Source organism: Ctenocephalides felis, unplaced genomic scaffold, assembly GCF_003426905.1.
Source record: "Ctenocephalides felis isolate EL2017-DRISC unplaced genomic scaffold, ASM342690v1 CF-g0.4_SCAFFOLD_01170, whole genome shotgun sequence".
Taxonomy (NCBI): Eukaryota; Metazoa; Arthropoda; class Insecta; order Siphonaptera; family Pulicidae; genus Ctenocephalides; species Ctenocephalides felis.
In genome coordinates, this window is record NW_020537324.1 from 23,269,217 (window position 1) to 23,282,447 (window position 13,231).

Consider the following 13,231-nt stretch of genomic DNA (forward strand, 5'->3'; position numbering starts at 1 on the left):
CATAAAATGAAAAAATTAAGATAAATATAAAATAAAAACAGTAATACAAAAATAATAATATAAAAGAACTAAGACGTGATGATGTATGACGCGTAAATCATTAAACATGTACATCAAATTGCAAAATATTTTATAGAGATTTGTTTTCATTAAGTACAAATTTTGTGTACATTTTTATAAACTCCCTATCAATATTTATAATGTTTAATCGGTAGGCAACGATGGGGCGCTTACGCGCTTTTCCATTTTGGCTATAATACAGCTAGGACTTTAAAAATTAAATTAATCAAACATTACCCGGAACAAATGAGTTACGAAAAGTTTCAAATATTTGCCTTGGTGCATTATTTCAAAATTTCAATTTAAATTACGAATGGTCACTGTTTTATACGCCTCAAAGCACAAAATTTTGCCAGATCTTCATGACGAATATATTCGTCAATCACAGTTAACAGGTTGAGTATCACTAGTTGACGTAAATTATAATTTTAATGCCTCACAATGTTAGGCAGCCCATATAGTAGTTAGTACATGCATTGTATCGACCTCCACCGGCTGTTCAAAATTTCCAACTTGTTAATAACTCAAAACGGTTTAAAATGTAAGAAGCGTTCACTAACAAACTTCGTCGTAACTGTGTTAGCATACATAACCTCTGTCAATATATCAATATATGCAGTATCCCGTTTGAATAGCCAATATAAAATTACGTCAGCTCATAATATTCCGAACACACACTGGCACGTTTTCCACGGAGGAAAGTTTAAGCCCCGTTATAGAGTTCAGGGGGCTCAGTACTAATCGTCGGGGATCAACTAGACCGCCGCATAGGCAACCTGAATATTTCATTAAAGTTTAGAGATTAGTCCAGCACTTCCGAAACTTACGTGCACACTGCGCCGGTATCGTTATTCAATTAAGGCAACACACTATTCTGGTCGTGAGCATAAATAGATTGATTTCTGTAGTGTAATTTAGGATAATTAGTAGCGTTTATGTGATGTTCCTGAATGGTAAACACGTGTTTCATTTTTTATTTGTCTTTGGAGATTTTAATAATATTAATAGATTATTGAATAATATAATATCTAACAAAAATTTGAAGATCAAAAGTTAACATTTCTAGTATAATTCAACTTACAGTGGGGTAAGTTATAGTAATCGCAAAAAATCGAAAATAATTTTTTTTGCGTATCTTTATGTTTCAAAGGCTTCTAAACATTTTGGCATACCTTAGAAAAAATGAATGTATATGTGTGTGTGTGTATGTATGCATTTATGTGTGTACGTACATATGTGCGGATACAATTTTTCGTCGACGACTTCAAGAACATGGATCAACCGATTTGAATAATTTAAAAAAACATTCGATTCCCATTGATAAAGAGACGTGCTGATTAGTTATTTTCCAACGCAGGTTCAGCTGTTTTGAAGATACATGGCAAAAAGTGCCTAAAATGGTAATTCAGCTTTTGAGAAAAAAAACGTCCGATTTGAATTATTCAAAAAATATTTCACTTTATTGAAAAATGAAAAACCAATAAAATTTTTGGTAAGGCAGGTCTATAGGTTTCGGTAATCCAACGCAAAAAGTTGAACAAAACGAAATTTGGGAGTCAAAAATAATCACTAGATACATTCGCATCAAATTATTAGATATTTTATAAAGATTTTCTTAATAAATACCCATTTTTTTTCATTTCTATGGGTTGCGTTCCATGATTTATGATGTTTAACGGTTAGACTGCGTTGCGACGCTTACGCGCTCCTACATTTCGCTTTCAAAATAGCTAGGCATAGCGATTGCTTTGACAAAAAAAATCAATATTTGAAAATAAAAATATAAAAAAAAATTAATTAAAAAAAGTTAATTTTTTTCAAAATTTTCAAAATACTCAAAAATATAATTTTAATTAAGTTTCCAAAATATTTAACGCACTTGAAAGATTTGAATTACGATGCGGGAATTTCCAGCAATTCACTTTAAGGCACGATGTCATGCACCACTAGTTTTTTAATATTTTTACAATAATTTTTACAGAATTCATTCTTAACGACGTCGCGTTTCAGAAGACTAACCAACGGTAGACCTATCTAAATTATATTTTAAGGTATCATTATAAATTAAAATGTGTTGATAAATTAAAAATGTCTACTTTTAATAAACTAAAAGTAACAATAAATATTAGAATTACCAATAACTCATAGTGTCGTCCATGGACGACACTCGTATCGAAAGGGCTAATAGAAGTTACTTCATACTGTTTTAACTTATAAGGAACGATTATGTAAATATATTATTAATAGACTTATAAAACTGAATATAAGCAACATTAAAGACCTCTTATGTTCGATATCTAAAATATTTATAATAATTAGATCAAAATTTTTACTAGCACAAAGTATTCCTAAAACTTCCGAAAACTATAGCAGAATATTCTCATTTATAATAATAAATGTATATCTACTACATTTTTCCTAATACATATGGTATAATAATATGCCAATATATTTGTTTTAAAATATAAAGTTTTCCATATATAAATATATTATTAGTAACAAAATAGTTCTTTATAACTAATTATTTAAACAAATAATATTTTAATTAAGCTTGAACCATAAGCTCAAACATAACAGATACATGTATAAATCATCAAATAAGAAGACAATATGAACTAATAAATTGTTTAAAGTTGCATTAATTTCCAGTAGTTTCAAAACGTAGGATACATAGGTTGCACTATATCAATTGAATTTAAGTACATTTCATTATATAATTCGTATTACTTACTTAAACTTTAACTTACCTACTTAAACTTTACTCTGAGCTTAATAAATTAAGTAGACGATAAATATCTCATCAGGCATATAATTTAAAACAAAGTTTTGTAGCACGCTATTTAGAATTGGATGAATATAAAGCTTTTCACTTTCAACTTCCCAGACTTTGTACGATAATCCATCGATAAATAGTCTACAAAGTTTGACAAAATGTATTACTTAAGATCTATCACACTTTCCATTTAAAGAAAAATGAGACTCGGTAAATTCCATTAAGCTTCTGAATATTTTAATTGTGTTCTTAGGATCACTTTATAAAATAAAAATCTATTTTGATTTTTCGATATTTACATACCGCGCAAAAAACTTTCTCCAATAAAAAATCGACAGTCTAAGATACATGGAATGAATTGAATTCTAAAAATGATTTCATTTGAGTAATTTGACTTGCAAATCGTATTATAAATTTTGATCCCAAAGTAGATCTATTATCCGAAATTATATAATACAGCTAATAAATTAATTTATAACATAAATTTTGTACAGATTCATGAGGAAACTTTATCAAAAGGTTATATGTTAGCAAAATTAATAGTAGGTACTACCTTCCACCTCTTAAAAGCTTAATTAATAATCTCATTGAAACTATAATACGCGATCATCTGCATACAATAAGCTATTATTAATTCCAGATACAAAAGCTCGGATTTTAAACTTGAAAGCTTCGAAAGCTTTATAAAAGTTTAGATAGGTTTAATCTCCATAACATAATTCTATAATCTGGGGATCTTTCAATAATCAGCATCGAGTATTGATGATAGCCTACAGATGAATAGAAAATATTAAGATAATTATTCTATATATAAATTAGACTATATCTTGTATAATTTTTGTTATATATTAAATTATATTTCTAGTTTTGCAATTCATTACATCTATATCGGAACTAATGAGCATATTCGATTTGCCGCATTGCTACATTTCAGTTATATCTCAATCGTACGTGTGGCATGGGGCCAATTCATATAATATATATATATATATATATATATATATATATATATATATATATATATTTCAGCCCAGCTATTATATAGAAAATGATTGTCATCATAAATCAAATTATAAATACTCATGCTGAAAAATGAAATTACATTTATTACAATTTGCGCAAAAATTAGACTGATTGATATTGCATGAAATTTTTCAGTTATAATTATTGATATGTATATTTAAACGATTTGATTAATATTTCATGAAGTGCAATTGAGCAGTAGTGACTTCAGTATGCGTACATAAAATTCTATTTTATGTTTATGTATGGTACGAATTATATGTTATTTTTTATTGCAAAAAATATAATAGGGAATTTATGTGCTGAATATTGGAATCCTGATCTCATATCATCAATATTTGCTCCATTTTGGAAAAATCTGAGGTCTTTTTAGTTATTTTAAATCGTTTTAGAATGTCACAATGACGTAACGAATAAATAATTAAAAATTTTGTCATAATTTAACAAGCAATACTAAGAATTAAAGAAAATACTAACTAATTAATGATTTCGATTACAAGGAGTTGGAAAATATAGAAAAGTTGAAATAACTTATAAAATCTTGGTCAAATGCAATAGAGTGGAATCGAAGCTCGATCTTCTGAATACCTAGGAATAAAATCTGGTATTTTATTGTTTTATTTTATTTTATATTATTTATATACAGGATGTTCCAAATCTTGACGTCAAATAGGAATGAAGTGATAGTTTTTTTTTTTTTTTTTTTTTTTTTTTTTTTTTTTTTTTATAACTCGTTTTATTTAGCAATCAGAAATACATTAAGATTCCTATGAGCTAAAATGACAATGTAAGAGCGATGCCTAAGAAGAGCTCCAATGAGATCTTCTCAGTTTAACAATTTCTATAATAATATTATATTAGACCTAATCTAAGACTACGTCTAACGGCCATTGTCGTTTCAATCTTCTTATACCATAAGGTTTAGTAATTTCTACTATAGAGGGGTTCGATAGTTTTTTTGAGAACAGTTAATGTCCTGTCAAAAATTAAAAAAAAAAATAATCGGACGTTGTTCGGAAATTGGGCTTTGGTAAAATTGTGACAATTTTCAGTTATTGTGTTTTGATAATTATGTTCCTCTAAACATTGGTTCCATAACCCTGAATAACATTTCTATAACCACAGTTAAAAAAATTACCACAAATAAATAATTTCATTGTTCAGTAATAAATATGTCGACTATAAGAGACTTAAAAAAATGTACTATAGTATGTTGGATTATATATACTTAACTGAAAAAAAAATAAGCATATTTAAAGCGGATTGCAATCCGTTTCCATACTACGAATCAAAATTAAAATTTATTTTTTTGAATTTTTCTTTCTTGTATCGCAGAGCAAAAAAATCACAGATTCCGAAAGAATTTTTAAACTTTTGAAAAAGTGACTTGCGGACACGCAAAAAATTGGCAACCTCTCTGAAAAAATAAATTTTTTGAAAAAAAAAAATTGTTTTAAATTTAAGTAAGCGAGCAAAAAAATTGGACATTTTCAACATTGTCAATTTTTTTAAATTGGCAAATTTGGGATGGGTAAAACTTTTCCAAAAATTAATTGCACCATTCGACAGCAAAAAAATCACTGATAACGATAGTGAAAAGAAATTTAATTTTTTTGCATTTTTAGAGGGGTCGGTGCTGACTATACGTATAGTTAGCACCGAATTTGGTCCCACCCATTTATCTCGAGAATGGAAAGAGCAAAAAAAAAATTAGTTTACACCAATCGACAGCAAAAAAAATCGTCAAAAAATCAGATCATATAAGTTTTGCCAATTTTCACCATCGCGGTGCCAAGTATTATACTCACGTCTTATATAATCATCATCGTCCTATCAATAAGCTCATAAACTTTGTCTATAAAAGTCAAAAAATGAAGGTTACAGTATTTATCAAAATATATTTGAAAATATTTGATATTCTTCGATTATTTTATTACGGTACGAGAAGTTCTAGCAATTTGCTTTAAGGCATATGCCATACACCACTAGTTTATCACTGTATTGGATACATTGTATGAACTCTACTTTTTTATGTTTGCTTTGTAATGTTAGTATGTGTAATTAGAAAGTTGAATATTATTAGTATATCCAAATAAAAGGACTTGCAAAAAATATACGTAGCACATTGACGACACATTGGAAGATTTTTGATATTCCTGGATTAGCGGTTATTACCAATCCCTATTTAGAATTAGGTGTGTATTAAAGTTACAATTTCTTTCTACAGTCTCTATTTCCCCTAAATGTAATAATAACTCCATTACCATGTATACTAACATACTAACATACTCCACAAATCGTGTTTCCGAAGTCGCGCGCCCCGTACAAATCAATGCGTATATAAATAATGTATGATTTATGATGGGAATACATTTCAAAACCGCCAACTTTTATTGTGTTCCAATAAAGCTGTGAGTTATTTTAACTTTTATTGCTTCCCGAGCTATATTTACACTGTACGCGGTTATCGTGATTACTTTTCAGTCTGTGTGCGATGTTTTTATTAGCAAAATGCATTAGAACAAAAATATTATTATCGGAAGCCTATCATTATAGCTCATCGAAGGTGAAATATGTTATTACTGAACATGGTAAAACACATTTGAATATTAAATTCCAATGCCCAAATATTCAAATAATTTGTCAACTTTTTGTTTCATTACTTCATTTAATTTTATAGTGATTTGTATGATGGACTGAATTTTATACATGCATGACAAGAGAAATGTTTTGAATACCATACATAAGACGATCTCTACAATTATGAATCAGAAATTAATTCGACTGATGTTAATATTTTTAATGTCAAACCAATCAAACCTTATACTTGAAGCACAATCAATTCTATAATAGGTGTAAGTGGCATTTTGATTTGCGGCAAGTTAAATAAACTTTATGATATATTTATATAATCGATTTAATTAACTATAACTTGATATTGATTTTATAGGATCATCTATTTATGTGTCTATATACTGATCTACTTGCCTACCGATCTACAAATTTACTTCACCTGTCTATCTGCCAACTTGCCTACTTGCCAATTTTTTTTACGTTCCTACCTGTTCTTCTATTTACTTGTCTATGTATCCAATTATTTCCCTGTCTACTTGCTCCCATGTCTACCTGTCTACGCATTTACCTGTCTTCCTGTCTACCTGCTGGCTTGTTCACGCGTATGCGTCTGTCTGTTCATTATTTTACTAGGTTATCTGTCTTCTCTTTTAGTTCATTACCTATTTACCACAATAGCTGAATGTCCTACCTATCCACCTGTCTACCCTTACATCTACCAACCAGCTTATTTGGCTACTTTTCTTCAATTCTACTATTCTACTTGTTTTTTATCAGTATATTTATCTAACTAGCTACCTATTTACCAATAATTTTACTGGTATAGGAATCAATAATAAAGATTCGAAATCATTATATATTTGACCAAGGAATCTCAATTTCTTTCTGCACTTTTTAGACTTGCTTTTGCAAAACTGTAATTTTTCACTACAACACAAGTAAAATATTTTTTCTCAAAATCTGTCTTTTCAGAAAGTTCGGAATCCTTCGAAACGTAAAGATATGCAAATTTGTCATTTTTTATGTTATTCCAAATACTAAAAGTTATCATACAGGCAGGAAAAAAATGTATGTAAAAATAACCAGAAAGAATAAATATTAGAGAACTAGAATTAAATGAATTGAAGTAGTAGAAGAAGTAAAAAGAGTTTAGAAGATGAAAGTAACGAAGAATGAAGATAAAAAGTATAAAGAAGAATAGGATTTATATGAAGAAAAGAGTATGAGTAAAGAGTATGAGAGTAAGAGTAAAGAAGTAATATTTTAGCTAGCTAAATGCTCGAGTAAGCGAGGCCAAAAAAATATGTATTTGGAGTTCATACATTTGTGGGGAATCAAACAGGCTAGACATGGTGGAAAAACAATATAACTTGTCATTTTCATTTATCATAATTTTTTTTTATATTTTCATCCAATTTTTTATATATTTATATTTATATCTTTTTCCCACACATTTATAAATTTTATCAAATCATAACTCCAACTTCATAAAAAAAATCTACTTCATTTATCGACTTTTTGGTTAGTGTATTAAAATACTTTGATTCTAAAAACTGCTGTGAGTTTATATTGGACAGCGGTGACCGGATATAAAGTGTTTCGTTCCACAGAATATATGAGCCTGGTCAGAATAATAAGTACCACGGGCAACTTGGATGGATTAGGAATAGTTTCTGACTGAAAAAAGAACGAAATAACTGGAATTGAGAAGATTGTGTGTTTTAACAGATATCTTAGGGAATTGATACTTTATAGATATATTATGTTATAAATAATATTGTATAATTTAAGCATTACCGCTTACAACAAGCCTTCTCGCTTAATACAACTTAATGTTAAGATTAATGGGAACAAATTACGTTCATCAACTTTCAATTCTTTAATAATTTTGTCTTGATTATCTTCATATTCCGTAATTCATATAACCTTTATATCATTTTGATACACACGCGCGCTAATGACCGTTACATTCAAATATTACTACCAACTCACCTATTATAATAATATTAAAGGTTGCCCTCGAAAATGAGCTTCATTTTAAATTTCTCAGAATTAGTTGAGAGTTATTATAAAATTTCATTTTCAGTATATAATATATTTAGATTAAATATTTCTTCTTTATGATTTTTTTCTTCTTTGAGATTTTTTTCTTCTTCATCGTGTATTTTTCTTCTTCAATGTGAATTTTCATCTTGACGTCTATAATAATATGTTTATCGTCATTTACTTGAACATAAACATTAATACAGAAAAGCACCTCTAATTTAATATAAAATTTTCTCACTAGAATCAAGGTCATGAAAATTGGCTGTTTGCATATTTACTATTATATTATGTTTTATACTTTTATTTAATTATTTCAATCATAAAAATATTTGTAGTTTAAACCACAACATCGTCCAGTATTGATTTGACATGAACTTCATTCAAAGCTTTTCGAATATATTTCAACAACAATAATATTAAAAGTATGTAATTCATTAATATCAATACATAATGTTCAACAGAGTTAACTATCATTCGACTAAATTGTATACAGAATTTTCACAAAAACTCACTAAAATCTAATGAATGTTTATGCTGTCTACCTAAAAAGATTTATAAAATGTGGAAGAATGAATAGAATTGATGAGTTAGTGAATTATAAAATATAATTTAAATAAACCTACTAGTTTTATACAACAAATTTGCATTTGCAAGAATATTGAATTTCAAATAAATAAATGTAGATAATTTTCTAACTTTATTAAAAAAGACCTTGCACTTTTTTGCATTGAGGCGCAGAGAATGTGGTAAACTTTTTAACGAGCCCCATAGGATGTTAAGGCTCTCTTTTTATAATCGTTATTTTTCTGTGCTTTTAAAAGTAGGTAACTTGAAATTGTAGTTTTTTACAGAATAAAAGTGATAAAGTTTTTAATTTATGCTATTATGTTTTTAATTTTAATATTGCTCTCCATGCTATGCTATTATTTACAGTGCTATTTTTTAATGCTGTAGAAACATTTATGAAACGATTTAAAAAAATCAAGGTTTCAAAATTTAAAAAACACAAAATAAAGTCTATATTTTGTATCATTTATTTATTGATCTCAAAAACAAATTGCATTGCAATTAAATATTTAGCACTTTTTGAATCTTCGAAACGGCTTGACATGCTTTTACCTAAAACAAATTAGCATCTCTCCGTTTGAATACGAATCGAATGTTTTTAGAACCATTCGAAGCGGTTGATTCGTGTCTCGAAAACGTCGATAAAAATTCGAACTTGTAAACACATACATCCATTTATTTTTAAGTATGTCAAAATGTTCAGTAACCTTTCAAATGTAAAAATATGAATAAAAAATCATTTTTATATTTTTTGTGTTTGCTATAATACACCCTATGGAAAGTTAATTATATATAAACGGTAAAATATTTTTTTGCAGCCAGTCTGCAAACAGTACCATAAACTGTAACTAGTTATATGCAAACTTTATCTTATGAACTCTCTAAAGTGCAATAAAATCTCGTCTGTAGAAATTGCAGAGATCAGCTCTGTCATTCTGCAATGACTGTAATAGGCGAGGAAAAATATTTTAATATTTTGCACCGTAATTTCATTACTACATATTGGTGAGTTTTTCCATCCATACTATTTTAAATAACACAGCCGTATGTTCGAACGTTTAATTAATATTTATTACAAAAGGCAATAAATCACACTAATTACTTGCAGTATAATGTTTGCTTTTGATATTCAGTGAATATAGTAGTAATTCATTGATGACATTCACGGATATTTCTATAGGTTTTCCGAATTCATGAGTGCATATATCATATATTACTGGGTTGCGTTATTACAAATAATGCTTACACCGTGTGTATCTTTAATTAAACATGTGATACAAATATAATCGTACTTGAATCGACATATTATATACAGTAGCCTTTACATAAATATATGCATATAGTTATATACAATTTTACATATATAAATGCGAGCTAAATTGTATTGAATGGCCAATGGCCTATAATCCTTCTCGCGCCATTCTATATTTGTACAAAATGTTAGTTTATTGTATTTTATATAAACCGCAATAGATAAAATTAAAATGAAAAGAAAAAAATGTATACAACGATTATATGAGTTATTAACTTCCCAAAAATAAAAGAGTTTTTGCTACAAAATCTGATTTTCTAAGCTTACTATTTATTGATGTAGCAAGTCATTCTGAATTGTTTAGTTTGTGCGGATTAGTTTTATTATTAGATATCTGCCGGGTCATTTTTTTGTAATTGAAGATAAATAAAAACAGGCGTTTTTAGTAAAACTTAATATATGGCTATAGATTGCCTCATAGACATGGTTTTAATATTCATATGCAAGAATCTCATTTTCAGTGCTTTAGAAATTTACTAAAACCTTGCACAGTTTAAAGTTGAGAGTCAAAACAAACTCCCAGAAATATTATAGACTTATCAGAAAGAATAATCAAATATAACTATAATTAATTAAAGTTTAGAAATTAGGCTTTACTAATTATAATGTTCACCATCTTGTGCTGAGAGACCTTATAAAGTACAATAAATTTTTATGAGAAAATTGATTCGAACGATTTCTAAAAGTGAAATAATATCTTTATTCACACATTCGACACATATATTAGAAGAACTCTACATATTTATAAGAAACTTCTAAACGCAATTAACCTAATTCAAATGCTGTCAAAATACTGTTACGTTACTTTTATTACCCGTATTATTGAATATTTATAACAGCAGCAAAAGAAAGTTAATGGAAAGAATTCTGTATAAAAGCGTTCGGAATTAATACACGTTTGAATTATTTAACGTAATTATTTCGGCGCAAATTATAGTTACATTAACGCCAGCATAGTAATAGTTGTATCGCAATTACATTTTCTCATAGCTTTTGTACCGACACATAATTATACAGAATTGATGTTCGAAATATAACGGTAAATGTCACATTAAAAATATAGTAATTATTGTGCATTTAGATAGATAAATTGAGCAATTTATTATAGTAGATATTTTAAATTTATGTTCCATTTGGAAAAACAGTTTCGTTTTATTGGTAATACTTAAAGAATGCATTATCGGTATACTGTTATAAGTGTCAAAATATCTTCTCGATCCTAAAGTTTTTTTTTTTTTTGAACAGCGATCGGAACTTATTGGTTCTATGAGCTGTTGTGATTAATATCTTACAAACTACGTTTGTTTTATTCCAGATGGCAACCCAAACAGTTGTCACATCTCTGTATGATAAATTTTTATTACAATCTCTGCATTAGGAAAGTATGATGCAACAATACCGGGTGAAGGCTATTTTCACTTGGAAACATATTGCTCTTTATATTTCCAAGTGAAAATCGTTGTCACCTTTGCCTGACAACAGGCTACTCGAAGTGGGTATCGAACCCAGGACCTCTGAAACAAGTTCCGTCGCTCTTAACGCTAATCCTAAAGTAACTAAATAATTTTAACAAAAATCATAACAATTGCTTAATAACGTAATAGACTAAAAACTTGAGAAATGAGATAGAATAAATTTCACCAAACCATATTGGGTATTCTATTTTAATTCCTAATGAATTATCTAAATATATTCTCTCGGTAAATTAATTATTTGTAATAGGTTCATGCATGTTACTATCCTATGTAATATAACGTTTGTGAGCACAAATCGTTATAAACTTCTGACGAGCGTGCATCTGACAGTTATCCAAAGTTTATATATGCACATGTGGATATCTGCTGTCGTCTGTAATTTCCACAATACAATCCTGTTCAACGGATCATTGCCGACCATTTTCAGGAGAATTTAGACGCTAGAATTATTTGGACAGAGAAACATAAATTAAGTTACTAGTCATGTGAGAATTAGCTACATCTTATACCGATAAAGTGAGAAATCCATTAGGTTCTAGTTATTATTGAAATCAATGTTGAAGCTAAACAGAAACTATTTATGCTTTTTATAAACGCCTTTGAGATCATTTTAATAGAGTTTATGCAGCTATTAAGAATATTTTTTTATATAAAAATATTTGTTACTAATCATGACATATTATATAAGACTCATCTCAAAATATTTTTTTGATAATCAAATCATTAATACTGGTATTTTTCTATTACAGACGATTTTTAGGATCATTTCAGCGTGAAGAATTATATAGATACAAAAACAATTAAAACAGAAACAGACAAAACAGCAAATAACTAAATTATTACAATGATTCAATATGAATTAAATGAATTATATTTCTCAAATAACTACGATTCTGTCTTCAAAAGAAAAAAAACGAGACAGTTTTAAATAAATGTTAAAGCTTGGAGGTCACAATTTATACATAAAATAACGGTCTAAAAAGTTCTTCAAATTGATCGTCAATAATTACTTACCAGGATTTTTTAGATTAAATAATCATTACATAAATGAAGATGTTTCAAGTTATGAGTATTGTTATACAGAATTATGAGTTACTTACGTTATTAATGATTAGGAAACAGACTAACAAAATTCTATTGTATTCGAATTCAATTTAGAGCTCTATTTCAGATATATTTTTACAACATTCCGGTGATGAACTCGATTAGATTTAGGAACAAATTTTATAAATTCATGGGCAGTATATATCAAAAACAAAGTTTAATAAAGTTCTTCATCATATGAATAACATTATTTGATGAACAATTTTGTAATTTTTAGTTTTTAAGATAACTATCAGGAGGCCTGACAATCTTTAGTGATGTAATTATATTTCTACATTCTTGCAATCAGTATTTTGA